Raw genomic sequence first — 16,559 nt, 5'->3', positions numbered from 1 at the left:
TTCTCCTGACTCCTCCTTCCAAGTTTGCTCTTGCAACATCAATCTGGTACAGTCACACCCTCTGCATTCAACGTGGGTGACTCTCTCCGCTGGTGCATGGCTCCTGGTGACCAGCAGGAGGAGTACCGCGATCACTGGAGAGCCATTACCTCCTTTCACAAGGAGGCAAGATGCTAAAGCCGTAGGGCAGGAATCACAGGTAAATTTCTGTTCAGTTCCTCAACTTCAAGCTCGCTTCAGATGGAGTACCCAAATAATTCTGTGTCTTGGCATTTCAAGAGGAAAGGTAAGGATTTTTTTTTCTGAAAAAAAGTCATATTTGCATGGTTTGATTTGACTAGAACTTCTCCAACAAACTGTTACACCGCTTTCTTGTATTCACATATAAGATATCTGAACATATATATTTTTTTTTTCTAATCAGATTCTTAGACTTTTTTTTTTTTCCCTTAAATTTCCATTTTGGAAAACAACATCTTTAGAAATTACATAAACATTTTCTAAAATAACAAGGGGCGCGGGGGATGTGTGAACCATACACCAGATGCTTTGTTTCTACCAAGGTCTTCACCCTAGAGAACAGACATGTTCTGCTAAAGCGTTAGTTAGGGTATCACAATAAGACAAATACTGTATCTTAGTAACAGTCTCTAACTGGCTTCTGAGGATCTGTTATGTATCAGTTTGATATCTGAAAACGAATTGTTAATACAGTAACATTATTATGCAGCTGACCCTGTATGTTGAAACGGAACAGATCCCTGTTAGAGGATGCGGGTGTGTGGACTCCTTCCTGCTCACGTGACTGTTAGAGCCACCCAAATCTTAACAACAGCACAAGATTTCAGAGAACAAATAGTATAGTGCACTTATAGAACCTAAAGGAAAACCACTCTGCCTAGAGGTACCCTTGAGACCCTGTTTCTAGTGCATCCCTGGAGCAGCTTGTTTCACCCACTGCCCTACTAGCCATTGTAATAGGAACAGTTTGTACTGCCTGCTTCAACATTCACTTCTCCTTGCTCTACTTTCCTACATAGTTACTGAAAAAATTATTTTCTTACCAGCAAACAATACTAATGGGACTTAACTCTTTGTGATAATTTCACATTTACCTATAAATTTGAAAATCAGCAGCTGAATTAAAAGTTCTAGTCAATTGTCGCTTCATATAATGACTAATTTCTGAATAAGGTCTTCAAACCCCTAAATTTAAATTTATATGTTGATGACTGTAGTTGATCAAGGAGTTTTGCTAAATTCAGACTGATAGAGTTTCTTTTATTTGCTATTTCTGTATCCTTTGTTAGCCCAAAACCCTCAGCACAATTTTTATACCATTTTTTAACCTGAAGTACTGCCCAGAGAACAACAAACATAAAGCTTTTTATTCTGTTCGCACTAAAATTTGATACAGTAATGATACTAATTGAAGTAGAGATACCATGACATAAAATTTTTAGGTAATTTAGAGAAGCAGATATTCCAGACAGAAGATACTATTAGAGTGCATGTATCACTAAATTATGGTGATTTTTCTCCCAGTTTGGCTTCAGAACCTCATAGTCCATATGATATTAGGTCACTCCTGAACTATTACCTGTAGTGAACCAATTGTCCAACTTGGTATACATTCACAGGTATAGTAGGCTGTAAAGTAGCTTTCTTGTTGCCCAACTTTTCTGCCTCTTTATGGAAAACAACAGTGCAGGGCGGTAGGAGCCACCTGGGACATGAGCAGGGACTGGTCTCCATACGTACGTATTCTTTACTTACACCTCCCCTGCAAGCAGCATCTCCTAGGCACAACTGTAAAGGAGGCACAGAGTTCTGGTTCTGCCAGAAAAAACCCTCTCAGCAATACAGTTTCATATGGAGATGCTGGAAGTTGCTTATGTGAAAGTTTGGGATACAGACCACAGCTCAGTGTGCACACGTCCAGCATGCTGAGCGGCATTGGCTCTTTGGCTATTGCAGTGGTTGACCCCAGGCAGCAGCCAAACACCCACCCAGGCTCTCAGTCACTCCCATCTCCCATGAGGTAGAAAGAAAATAGAAAGAAGGAGTGAATACTTATAATAATAGAGTTTAATAACTGAAGAAAAAGCTGCATACACAAGCAAAGCAAAAAGAGGAATTCATTCACTACTTCCCACCAGCAGGCAGATGTCCAGCCACTTCCTGGAAAACAGGGCCTCAGCACAAGTAACAGTTGTTCTTTCTCTGATCTTTTATTGCTGGGATGCAAAGGAGTATAGCACATGGGTGGGGAGCGCAGTTAGAGGACCCTGGAAAGCCTTGTTTGGATGGGGAGACTGGCACTGACCAGTGCTAACGATAGCTCTCCAGAGTACTATCTCCTCTCCACATTTCCCCTGGCTATACACCATCAGCAGAGAAGAGGAGCAATGATCCACAGACTGTCAGGGGTTTTTTTGTTGGTTGCTGATGGCAAGTTACTTCCACGCAGTGACTACATGCTACAGGTTACTGATGAGCAGCGGTGGGGCTGTGCGATAGCACGACTGCCCGCCAAAACCAGCTCCCAAAGGAATCGAGGCTTGTCTTAGCACCCAGCTGTGTCCAAGTTGCCTTCTCTGCGTAGAAGTGAAAAGGAGCTTGCTACAAATACCATCTTCTTCCTACTGACACCTCTGCGTTTTCGTAAGAAATTTTTTAAATTGCACAGTGGTTTGTCTTGTTGAAAAAGTGGTCAAGACATCTATTAAATATGCCCCCACCTCTCTTCCTTCCCTCAGACAAGGTTTTCCCTGCTTACATCTACTTATGCTGTGGTTCATAACCTGTTTGGCAGTCTGTGGATAGGAAAGCTTACTAAATTCACAGAACCTGATGCTCCTTTTAATACTTTTATGGAAATTCTAAAATCCACAGGGAATAGGCAGGGATTTATTTCCATGAGCTTTCAGCTGTGAAACTTTCGAATATGATGAAAGTTCAAAATTTAGTTTGAATGTCTATAAAGGAAGGCTAACCAAGAGAAGAAATCAGCAAATAATTACTTTATAAAATTCTGTTAATGAAAAAGCTGAAAGCCCAGTAGAAATCAGAAATGTGTGGTCAGCACTAAGGTATTACCAAAGGAACTTTGATCTAAACTGGAACAAATAAATTAGTTGAAATTAGCAACTATTCTAATATACATATGTCTCTATATATACATATTTCCCAAAATAAATTATGCACAGCACAACCCACAAAATTCTGTCACCTTAGAGAACATTTTAGGGCATGTTTATATACATTTTGGCTGTACTTTGGACTGTCCAAATGCAAACCAGACCTGTAAGCTATACAGCTGTATTAGCCTGGCTCTTATTCTGAGCTACTATACATTTTAGAGAAAATTTAACTTCACTCCTGCAGTTCTGGACAGGAAGATACTTGAGTCTCATGGTGACTATAATACATACAGACATGCATCAGCCTTGGGAGCTATGAAGAAATGGGGTATGCACCTTCAGTGTGGGGAAAGCATATAGCCAGGTAGTTAGCATGGACAGCTCTGAGGTACTTGACCTTGCTCAGTGAAAAACAAGTCTTCAGAGATTTTACTGAATAAATTCTCAACATTCCTTCATAAATATTTGCAGGCTGAGATTTTTCAAAATCCTGTATCTTAATCTCCAATTAGTTAGTTTCTATAGCAGGAAAAACTACATTAGTGATTAAAATGTCATTTTTCTGCCAAGATCTTTGCATAAAAAATCATCAGTGTCTGATCTGAACAATTGTCAGACCCTTTTAATGCAAAAATGCACATTTGCATTTTGTAATGCAAAAATGCAAAAAATCTCATTCTTGTCCTCAGGAACATCTGGAATATTTTTGATTGAACTTTCCAGAAAGTTTGTCCTGGGGTAGACCTGTCAAATGAGATCAAATTGTTAATTTGGCAAAAAATTATACATGGATGAAAACAGAATGTGAAATTTTAAGGGAACTCCATACAAATGGAGTTTGCTGACTTGAAATATATATTTCCAATATTAATTGTATTTCATAGACTGGATTTTAAAAACTAGAAAAGACCAGCATTGTGTCTGTTTTGATCTCCTGAACAACTCAGGCCATATGATTTTACCAAGTAACTTCTGTGAAGAGTCTCCTTCTTTTAGTGGAGAATTATTTGAAGACTTCAAGTTCTAGAGAACCATTGCATGCTTGGAAAATTGCTCCAGTGATTAATAACTTAACTTAGTACTAAAATTTGCAGTTTCAAGTTCAAATTTCTCTAGCCTCATCTTGAAAGTACTACATCTTACTTTAGCTTTTTTTTTTTTTTTTCCCCTCTCTTTCTTTTCCTGCTATTTAAAGAGCTCTTTGTGGTCTGGAATATTTCTCCCTTATAGTTACTTACAGGTTTTCATTTTTGTCTTTGATTAATTGAATAATCCTTTTTTTTTTCCTTATCCCTGGTGATGTTCTTGTTTCTAACCAGAAAAACTTGCAGAGCATTTCCATTTTGAAAGTTTTTAGGTTTGCTGTACAGACACGTACTACGATATGTTTAATTTAATGCAAAATGCATTAATTGGCAAAGGTATTTGCTATACTTATAACTGGTTTAACAGATTAAATAGTTCATATGAGAAAAATGCACCAACTTTCTGATTCTTGCCCTGGGCACTGAACTGCTTTTCATTCATTTAATCTCAGTAAGATTTGTCTAAAATTTTCTATGTTGCAATTATTGATTGAGTTTGAGATGTTGCAAGGCACAAGGATATTTGAATGATTAATTTTTTTACATGTTAATGGGCACAACTGGTGAGTTTCAACTGTAATAAATGTTACATGAGGGCAGGAATGCAGCACTGACTTTACATTGGTTTTAGTCAAGTCCATTTTATTTTTATAATTCCTTCCATGATTTTTCCAGATTAGATTTCTGTACTAAATTAATCAGTACATTGGAATATTTCCAGATGAGAGGAAATATATGCATGCAAATAAAGCAACTTAAAATCCTAATTATTATCAGAATTGATTTTTGCAGCAAGTGAATGAGTTTCATCTGACTTTTATGTTCATTAAAAGTAAAAAAAAAAAAAAAGAAAAATTAATTTATTCTTACAAAAAAAGTCATACTTTTTAATATTTGTGACAATGAGGTTTTTCATGGCTGGTTTGCTGTGGAAGTAATGTAATTAAGCATACATTGTTTAAGTAAAAATGGATAGAAATTATAGAAAAAATGGATAGAAATACTAATGTAGGGGATGAAGTAGCTATGTGAGAGGGATAAAGCATCAGAAAGCCAAGATGAAAACTTGCTTGTCTGTGGTTAGGATTAAAAGAAAGTCCTGCTGTTGTTCATAGCCCTCTTAAGTCACCCTAAGCTTCTCCTTTTCTTGAAGTAAGGAAGGATGATCAGTATGGCGTTGTTTTTCTCAAACTTTCTACTCTTGTTAATCTCTGTTTTTCTTTTTCATTTTCTTTCAGGGGTGATCTTATACTTAAAGGTATGATTTCTTATAACAATAGTTTAACATGTGCCAACCCATGGCTTCCTCCAACAAAGAAATTCTCTTTTTACCTCAGTCATGCTCTAGTTTTATCAATTTTCTTTCCCTCTTTAGTACCGCGACTCTTGTACTCATACCTGTGGACAGTGGGTACTTCAAGATCCTTGAAATGAGGGCACTTCCTTGGAATGTCGAAGATGTGGGTCAACCCTCTTCAAACTAGGAAAGCACAGAAACCAAATGTTTCACCTTCTTGAATGACAACTAATAATGATGTAAAAAGTGGCCACTTGCAGCATCAAAGCTACTTGTAAGTGAGATGAAAACATTCTGAGTATGTAGGGTCTAGGTCTTGAGCATGGTTAACTTTCTGTGTGCCATGGAGACTTGAGCAGAACTGAGCTTGGCTGTGAATCACACCACGTGCGTGTGTGTTTCCCTCTCTCTCCAGACTGAGGTACACTCAGGAGTCCAAGGTTATGTAGCTTGGGAATGCTAGGGTTCAAAATTAAGATTATTTGAATAATTGTTCAAATCTGTTGCCAAGTTAATTCATTCCTTATTTCAGTTGGACCCTTCATCTTCTGGTCATCCACCGTGCTCTGATTTGGAACAAGCCAGCTAATTCTTTTCATGAGGAAACATGGGTGTGGAAGATGCTTTCTGCCAAGGTCCTTGTTCTACAGTTTGGTCCCAAATCATTAGTAGATTTTGCTGCTTCTTCCTAACACAATCTTCTAAGATATCCAAGGATGTCTTCTGTGCTCACAGGCTTTGCTATGCCCGAACATGCATGCCATGCGCTTGGCATTGTGCTCTAAAACATCAAGTCCAGCAGGCTGCAAATTGCACTCTTATTATACGTACTGTTGTGCTTACTAATTGTGATAGCTTAGGATCAGAGGAAAGCAACTTGTAGTCCAGAGGGGACAGGAGTCAGAGTCTGCATTTGCAAAGAACTTGCTCTCAGCCAGAACTCTGCTGTGTTATGGGGCTGTGCTGGTAGCTCTGTGAAAAGCCTGCAGCGCAGTTCAGCGCTGCTAGTTCCCAGCATGGCACCAAGCTATGCTATTTTAAATATAAGAAATTAAAACGGCCTATTTGAAGGTGCAGAACCACTGAACAGGCAAAAGCATTACCTAGCCATAAGTTTGCCATGCCTTCCCTTTCAACAAGCCGCATCAGTCCTTCTCTAAAATAGTTTAAAATAGAAGCGTATATTTGTGAGATGCTCTACGGTAAAGGTGCAAAGGATTCTGTGGTCCTAGCCAGGACCTACCATCTACAGCTCTAGATGATAAAAAGGATGGATATCAGAAATTCTGTATCGTCTGATCCAGGGACCAGGCTGTGTACACAGTGAAGATGGTATGAATGTAGCCTGAACATTTCAATTTAGCTGCAGAGAGTGAGGATACAGTGTACCCTACAAGTGTACCTAGCTCCTATTACCTTTCAATATCAAAATGTTAGGCATGGTTTAAAATGTGGTCTTTGTTTCATGAGAAAACTAGGATGTTTATAATTACTTATCATTGTAATCTGCAGTGTGCATTCTGTCTACCCATTCATCCAATTTATGCAATGTGTCTGTGAGACACACTTCCCTGAAGTGCTTCGATATTTCATAATTTTTCATCCGGTTACGTTATATTCCCATGCTTGCTTTTTTTAGAAGTATTCAGAAAGCCTGTCAGTTCCTTAGAGGGATTGTTTTCTATATCAACTGGAAATCATTCTTAAGACTTTTCAATTTAATTTTAAAAATAGATTTAAACATGTCCTTTTTATAGTTCCAAGTTTCCTCAATTTCTTGATCAGGTAACAGCCATGACAGAAAATGTATTTGAAACACCGTATTAACTTGATATTTCACATTTATCCAAATGCTTTAATTTAAATAACTTTTGAAGGAATTACATTTACCATTTGAAAAAGTAGGCACAAACAGTTCAAATGTGAAAGAACCCTAAGGTCAAATCAAATGTTTTGAAGAAGTTAAATGGTGAACTAATCATATCCCTAGAGTTACATACAACTGTCTCAGAGGATGCTCCCATTATTATACACATTTTCATGAGACAGATACATCATTTTAGTAATTGAATTCCCATAATGATTTAAGATAGTTGCTTCTAACTGTCATTCCTCATTTTTAATTTAATCTATCAGGTTCCAAATCGTCTAGAATAGTAAAGAATCAAAAATATATACTAAGCTATTTCTACCTAACTCTATTTCTGTATTAATAAATCCCTCAGGTTTCAGTGCAATTACAAAAAGTCTGCAAAGATGTTTTTCCACAAAGGATAAAAATGTTTTGGAAGACCACGAGAATATTTTTATTTAAAGATTTAAAGAGAATTATTCACTTTAAACTGATTTTACCTAACACTTCTCCAAGGGCACACCACCTACCAGAAAGTGATCAAGTTCACTTGCTCAGTAATTCATCGTCTGTCATCCAAGACTTCATAACAGACTGTAAATCCATTTTTGGCTTATTACAGTTGTGGTGCTCAACACATTGGCTTAAATCACTTTGGGTGCCTTAGGTTATGAACTGCCTGTGGAATAAGAGAAGTCTGGGACCATGAACGGCCAGCTGCTGCCTCCCAGCTGATGCGCAGAGGCTTTGCTGAACTGCAGGAACCTGTTTTCATACGCTTCTGCTCTGTGTTGCATTGCCTCACGTGCAATGGTGTTTGTCACTTCAGTACCCATACAAGGGGCTTTCACAGATAAGTTTTCTTCCTTTCGCTGGCTATGGAGATCTCTCCTTACAGCTTGGTGATACTCTTATTATCTCCAGGCGATACAGATGTGCATATACTACAGTTTGCTCTTTTTTTGTCTCTCACTTCTCTGTGGGAGCCCCAGGAGTTCCTGTAAACCCGTGCTGAGACTCCAAAGCATCTGTGCTTCCCTGTGAGCCATGACATCTCATCTCCAAAAGGTCAGCTCTGAAGCAAGGCTTTCACCTTGTTCTGAAATTGTCTCTTCAGCAAGCTGATAACAAGGGATTTTGCAAAAAGAAATACTGTCCATTTTCCTTCTGCCAAAGCAAAGCCTCTTCCACAGGCCTACCCAGGTCTACAATACTTTACTGTTTGCAATGATTTCATTTTGAAAATGCACAGCTACGCTGTGTAGTCAGGGGAGTCAGGGATATTCTTAATTTGGGAGGCAGCTGTTGAAAGGTGTGCTAGAGACATACGTGGGATGAGCTTGGTACTCATAATTACTTTGTAATTAACACTGTTGATATTTTAAACTGATATTCTAGTTATTATCTCATGTGAGAAAAGGCCCAGTCACATCTCTGAGGTACCATCTCGGACTGCTTCTGAATAAGAGCTTTCAAAAAATGAATGGGTACTGCCACAGACTTCCATGGTTCCAACTCGGTGAGCGAAGACTTGAATGAAGTGGCAATTTAGCTGTTAAGTGGACTGGATTTTGGAGATATTACAAATCAGAAGTATTCCTCCTGGAACTAGCAGGGTACATGGTGTAAAATTAGGCAGGGTGAATGTTTTATCTTAGAAATCGGAGACAGCAGATTTTGCAGGAAGCTGATCTTAAAGAGAAGGCTAAAAATCAGCTTTGCTCTTCACTGATATGAAAAGTCCAGAAAGTTTTAAGATTTTCCTCTAAGAAAAAGTTACTTTGCAAATAAATTATTTCACTATATGTATAGTGATAATCCACAGAAATGAGTGCACAAATCAATAGAAGGAGAAGTTTTAAGGGAAATGGTTCAATACTTATGGAAAACATGAAAAATTAATGAAATAATTCATTCACTTTCTCCCTTATTACCATTTAGACGAGCTCAAAGCAAGCAGTTAGCACAATAAAATGTGATTACTTTTTAAACTATTCAGAAAGATCTGAATAAAAGACAGTGTCTAAGTATATCACAAAGTATTTAGAATGCAATTTTTGCTGTGAACTTATTAAATATTATGCCTGAATAACAGATGTTTTAATGACGAGAAAAGATGAGAAAAGTGCTAAAGATTAATTTCTATTTTAGGGGAATGAGAAGTCTTATATTTCACTTGTGCAGCAGTAGCAGTGTTAGAACTTAGTCTTTCATCAAACATATCATGATACATGACAGAGTTTGAAACTCCTTTCTTTTGATTGCATACAGTTCTGAGATTATTTTAGCTTTCATTTTTGAAACCAATAAATTTCCACGTCTTACAAACACATAAAAAAATAGTTGAAAATGTTCTCTAAGCAGCTCATAATCAAACAGCAAATTCAAAAAAAAAAAGGGGGGGGCGTGGCATTTTTAATTACAGGATTTGGGTCTAAAAGGGAGTTTTATACAATACGGAAAAGCCCATGTAACATCAGGACAGTTCTGCCCTATGATGATATATTTCATAACAGCTCATGTTATGATAACATCATACTTGTGAGGCCACTTTCAATTATCTTTGAAAGGCTATGGTGATCAGGGGAGGTTCCTGAGGGCTGGAAGAGAGTGAATGTCACTCCTGTCTTCCAGAAGGGCAAGAAGGAGAGCCCAGGGAACTACAGATCTGTCAGTCTCACCTTGATCCCCAGGAAAGTGATGGGGAAACCATTTCCAGACACATGAAGAACAGGAAGGTGATTGGAAGCGGTCAGGGAAAAATCATGCTTAATCAACGTTCTACAATGAGATGACTAGCTTGGTGGGTGTGGGGAGAGCAGTGGACGTTTTTTATCTTTACTTTAGTAAGGCTTTCAGCACTGTCTCCCATAACATCTTCACAAATGAGCTGATGATGGACAAGCTAGATAAGTATACAGTGAAGTGGACCAAAAACTGGCTGAACTGTCAAGCTCAGAAAGGTTGTGATCAGGGACATGAAGCTCAACTGGAGGCCAGTCACTGGTGGTGTGCCCCAGGCATTGAAAATGGGTGCAATCCTGTTTAGTATCCTCATTAATGACCTGGATAATGGGACAGAGTACATCCTCAGCAAGCTCACAGATGATACAAACCTGGAAGGAGTGGCTGATACACCAGGTGGTTGTGCTGCCATTCAAAAGGACCTTGAGAGGCTGGAGAGATCTGCAAAGAGGAACCTCATGCAGTTCAACAAAGGGAAATGAAAGCCCTGCACATAGGGAAGAATAACCCCATGCACCAGTACATGCTGGGACCCAAGTGGCTGGAAAGGAGCTTTGTCTTTCTTAAGCAACTCCAGCAATTCTACAAATCACAGATCTTAGCTGGAATAGCAGTATGGTGGGAGGCAAGCAGTTATGGAAATTTTGGGTTGTGTTAAGAATAACTTCTTCATAAAAGCACTTGATGGGGCTAATAAGGGTGATGCACAGTTGGATCTGATATTCACTAACAAAGAAGTGTTGCTGACTGAGACAAATGTTTTATTAATAGTGGTCAGATTCTGATGAGGAGGTCACCAAGAAGATGGAGCCACGTTCTTCATGGTGGTGTAAGGTGGGAGGACCAGAGACAATGGGTATAAGTTAAAATGAAAGAGATTCAGACTGGCTATAAGGAGAACTTTTTTCACCATGAGGACAGTCATGTAGTGGAACAGGTTGCCCAGAGAGCTTGTGCAGTCTCCATCTTTGGAGATTTTCAAGGCCAGACTAGATAAAGCTCCAAGTAACTTAACCTGACCTCGTATAGCTGACCTTTCTTTGAGCTGGAGGTTCAACTAAATGACTTCCTGAGTTACCTTCCAGACTGAATTTTCCTATGATCCTACCATCTCATTTTTCTATTGTTTTTTTAACAAAATCAGTTCTTTCAGAAGGAAGAGTAAAACTATTTTTTTTAACTTTTTTTAATTAATATTCATTGCATAAATCCCCCATACTAAGGCCACTGTATTTCACAGGCACCACATTAGTCATCTTTTCCCCATGTTATGAAAGTGAAACTATATTACTATTTATTTCTGTAAGTTGGTACCAAGTCATGCTAATTGGTTTAAATAGCTTTAAATGTATTAAAGAAGAGTTGCTATCAGTGCTGACCTTGCAGCACGCATCATCTTTTAGATATCCTGTTTTGTTACGTTTTTAAGAAATCAGTCAAACATTATGCAAGTAACCTTGTGTTGGTGATTATTTAAAAACTTTCAGCTTTGAACTTGTTTTCCTGCTTTGCTTCAATTAGAGTCTGTTGAAGAGATTACTTCAGCCCTCTGAATTTTGTCCACAGCTGTACATGGTACTTTTCAAACTTTAGACTGAACCTACCCAATATGTTTTTGAGTTCAGTTAAAGAAGACACTGGCTGTTGCATATGCTGTCCTCAAAGGTATATATAAAAAAAAAAGTGTTCTGAATTACTCCTGTTGGTGATCATTATTCGAAATGCAGATCAAATAACATTTATTCTACTGCTAACATTTCAGATTTCTTAAAACGTTCACAAGAGAACTGAAAGGATGTACTTGAACAGCTGGGCTCTGTGGGACTCTCCTTTCACATTGGCAAGGTACAGAAGGAGTATCAGGAAGTGTGGAAAACTTTATTATGCAAATTTCCTCTTTAGAATGGGATTAATGATATTCTAGCCCAAACTTCACACCCAGTGTTAAAAACATATGGATTGTTTTTTGGGGCTTTGGGGGGGTGGGGTGGGTGTGTGTTTGGGGGCTTTTTTATATTTTATTTTTTAAATTTTGTTTGTTTGTTTCTCACACAAGGCATGGCATTTGAGGTTGAAATAAGAAAGTCTTACAGAGTGTTGGCTACTCTCTGCTCCGTTCAGGTTTAGAATCGCTACCAGTCAGCGTTAGGAGAATCAAGGGAAGCTGTTAGAAAGGGGGGTAGCAATGAGCAGACCTGAAGTGGGAAGGGTAAGGATGATTATATTTTGGGAGACTTTCAAGCGTGTTCAGTAGGAAGCAGATGATGTCTGGTTTTTGAGAGAGTGCAGAAAAGGCGCAGCACTTGCTCCCACTCTTGAAGCTTAGAAACTTCTTTGAAATGTCGTCTTAGCCAGTGAAGACAGCCATTCTGATCTGCCAGAGATGGGGAAAAAAAGGCGTTCCCTGGGAAAGTGTTGTAGTAAGCTTGGATGTATGGCATGCCATTGTGCAACACACACTCTTAAACATCTGAAGTGGAATTATAAGTTGCAGCTCTTTCTAGCTTAATAGCAAATACTGCTAATTATTTGAGCTGACAACCTAGAAACTGATCAAGGTTTTTTTGGTGAGCATATGCCTCCAAGATATGCCAGCACAATATTTTACTGTCATGGCCAGTTCTGTTGCCTGTGCAGAAAACAAACACAAAAGGGCAGCCTAAGGCACAGTTGGAAGGTTTCTTTAATTACTGCCTTTGGCAGAATTTATTTCCAGAAATGTTATCACAGAATTGGAAATAAAAATGTCTCCTGGCACCACAAGAGCATTTTCAGACATCACTCTCAAATGTGACACTTCTGAACAAGTTGGAGGAAAAAAGAGAGAATATTGTGCCCACTGACTTCAGACAAAATGCTATAACCCCAGAAAAACTCATTTTAAGACACTTTCTGTATCATCAGCACTTACAGTACAGAAGCAAACCTTAATCCCTCAACACCCCTGCTAAACTACCAAGGCACAGTCACATTGCTTCAGCTTCTGCTACTTTTTTTTTTTTTTTTTAATTTCTGCTGTCGGACATGGAGAGAGTGCCTAAGGCTTCTCAGTACTAATCTGCTTAGCTTTCATTTCTGCTGTGCACAGAGAAGACCTGAGTCCCTTTCAGACTTAGACTAAGACCAGACATGGCCGATATCGAGTTAGATATCAGGTAAGGTAAGGCGTAGAATGTAGAGAAAAGCATGTCTAGAAATGTTATGAGAATACTTTTTGTCCCAATACGCTGCTGCAGTGCTTACCTGGCCATAACTCCGTGACGTGTCATGTCCCAGCTAGTGGTGCCTGATGTAATCCTGTCTGGCGTCTGCATTTCTGGCTCAGTACATGGCACCAGCTGAGGCAGAACGTACTGCCGGTGGGTGAGGGAGGCTTAGTGGGCTCCAGACTTCAAGGCAGAAGGTGAATGTTTATAGTAGGAGGTGGTGAACCTGGGGTTGGATTCCTGGCTTTGACAGGTGAGATCTGTGACAAAAAAAGTGGGAAAAGTGGGGAGGATGAGCCTGGGGTCCCTGGGAAAGCAGGTTCTTGTGGCTCTGGAAACTGGTGCTGGAGCTTCTGCTGCATCAGGTAAAGCCTGCCATGAAGGGTGGCCCCAGAGCACGCTGCAATGGAGAGTCCCGGGCTACAGAAGCATGGGGCCTGCTGTTGGCTGATCTATTCCCCCTCCAGGTAGGTAGCCAGAACTGGATCACTGCTCACATCGACTGAGAACTACGAGGTCAGAGAAAGTACAACCAAATTTCTTCCATGCTGCCACTTCGAAGTACAGAGTTCTTAATAAAAAATTACGGGAAAGAAAGGAAAGAAAGAGGGAGAAACAAGTTGCTAACATAGTACTGGGATCAGTTAAATACTTTATGGAAATACAGACGTGTTACCCACTCATTGCTAAGGTTATTAACCTACTCTCCTGTTCTTTTCACACAGAAACTGGCAGCACCTGGATTTGAAAGCAGAAGGGAATAATGCTTTTGGATATTTTTTAATCATCTCATCATTCTCATTTTTGTCTGATTTTGAAACCTTGTTTATAACTTAAGCTAATTACAAAATAGAGAGTGACAGCTATACAAATTGTGCATAAATAAGGATCTTCATGCTTGTGTGGTTTTTATTTAAAAAAACCTTTCTTTGCATCTCTATACATCAGGTAATAGCCGAAGACCACTAATGTGAGCATGTTATTTCTATTCTCTCCAGTTATCTTCAGATCAAATGTCGACTGAATTTCTCACAGGTGGGAACACTGTTTTAGAAAATAACAGGAGATGCATAGTCTTTTCGTATCTAAAACTGAGGATACTATTATGGAATAAAATATATTGGCACAAATACATTAATTTTTCAAAATAGACTCTAGATTAAAATTTTCACTAGCTGTATTGGCTCTTAAGATTCACCTTTAGAAATGGATCTAATAAATTCAGAAGTGCATTAGACTCAGTTGCCATAATTAGTTTTTGTAATGCTTGGAATACTTTGTCAAAAGACTTTCAGAGCATCAAAGTCATTTACAATATCTCTGTTTCAAATGTGATCCAATCTTATTGATAATGAAAATTATTATAACTAAGAAATTATGAGATATAGAGAATTTATGATATGAACATAAAAGGAAACTTATTTAAGTCTCTTCAGCATACATTTCCAGATTTGAAATGTTAAAAAGTTGAAAAGTTCTTGTCAGTGCTTATGCTTTTACTATCTTTGATTGACGTTGTGATCCATTCCAGACTGCATGTTACATTCTGATGTCTTGAATCATTGATGTCTATTATAAAAATTACAGTCATATTAGCTCACCTTTTACTATAATCCTCTAAGCCCAAAAGTAAATAAAACACCCTGTTAGAAGAATGTGAAACCTGCAGGCTTTGCTAACCCAAGAGACTGACTGCGCTGCAGTAAGACATAACAGCTGCATGGCATGCTCAGAAAAACTATACGTACCAGTTTACAGAATGTTGCAGACAGGGACACCTTTGCAATTTCAAGATTATTTCTTGCATCTTGTCTTTTAACAATCCTTTTTTGCTGCCTTGTCCGTACTGCAAGTGTAGGAAAAAAAAAAAAAAAGGAGTGTATTCCTGATTTTGAATACCAGCAAGACTCACTTTCACCACAGGGCATGAGGAGAGCTTTCCTGGAATTCTCAAAGGACACTTTCCTACAGGCATCTAATCTGCATAGACAAGCAAAAATAAAGAGATAGATAGCAATGCTATTTGAAGATAGGATCTTACCACTGACTTGTTTATATTAGTGTTCTGTTTTACATGCTCACCTCTACTACAGAAATCTGCAAAACTGAAATATTTAAGTAACTGTATCTAAAATCATGTGGCCTAATGTTTAGTGTCATAAATGCAAAAGGTGCTGCAAATAATGAGTTTGTATCTCAAAATGTAAATATTGGATTGCACGTTGCTTAGCCTTATGGAGAAGGAAATGTCATAATTTTTCTATACAACTAACTAGATATTACTTTTCCTCAATAATTCACATCATCACTTCCCAATGTAGAAAACCCCACACATTGACCCGCAGCGTGTGAAATACTTCCATGTATTTCTGAACTCTGCAGCCATTGCTGTCACAGCATGCCCCCTTTCCTACTCCTTTTCAGGACTGAATGCAATGGATTTTGCTGTTTGCTCCTTGTGTACCCATGCAGTCCTATGCCTTTTCTCAGCAAAACTGGTTATTGGTCCTGTTGTTTGTTGTTTACTTACCGCTCATTGGTATAACTGAGATCATCAGATAACAGAAGCACTTAAAATGGAAGGAACTCTGAAGGTCTCCTGACTCAAGCACAATCCTAAGCAAGGCTGTCTTCAAAGCTAATCCGGGTTGCTCAGGGTCTTGTCCGCATGAGTTTCAAACATCTCCAAGGATGCTGATTCCACAACCTCCCTGAGCAACATATTTCAGTGGTTGAATGCTCTTGTGGTGAAGATTTTTTCCTTACATCTATTCAGAATTTTCCTTTTAAGTGCTGCCTCTTCCCTTTTCTTTGTTGTGCTTGTGAGAAGAGTCATGCCCCCTGTTCTTTTTAATGCCCTTTTAGGTGGTATAAGACTGGACCATCCCTGCAGGGTGAAAACAAATATAGAAAAATAGACTATTCTTGACAATAGGAGTCACTATTAGTATCATTAATTGTGATTTCACAGGTAAGAGTTGTTCTGCTAGAGAGATTTTTGCTTAGGAAAAAATTTTAATGCAAACAATTACTAAAGTAGTCCCTGTTTCTTTCTCTTTTTCATATAAAATCTCTTGTGTCCCTGTACCTGTAATATTTCTACAGCTCTTGCAAACCTCTCCGTGAATCTCTCATCCAGATTTCTTGTTGCACCAAGGTCTACCAAATAGGAAGCCGGTAAAATTAATTCTTCTGCTTTGCATTTTTATAATATTTTTCTCAAGAGGGTAA

The sequence above is a fragment of the Grus americana genome, chromosome 2 (assembly GCF_028858705.1).
Source record: "Grus americana isolate bGruAme1 chromosome 2, bGruAme1.mat, whole genome shotgun sequence".
NCBI lineage: Eukaryota > Metazoa > Chordata > Aves > Gruiformes > Gruidae > Grus > Grus americana.
Note: the sequence above shows the minus strand (reverse complement) of the source record.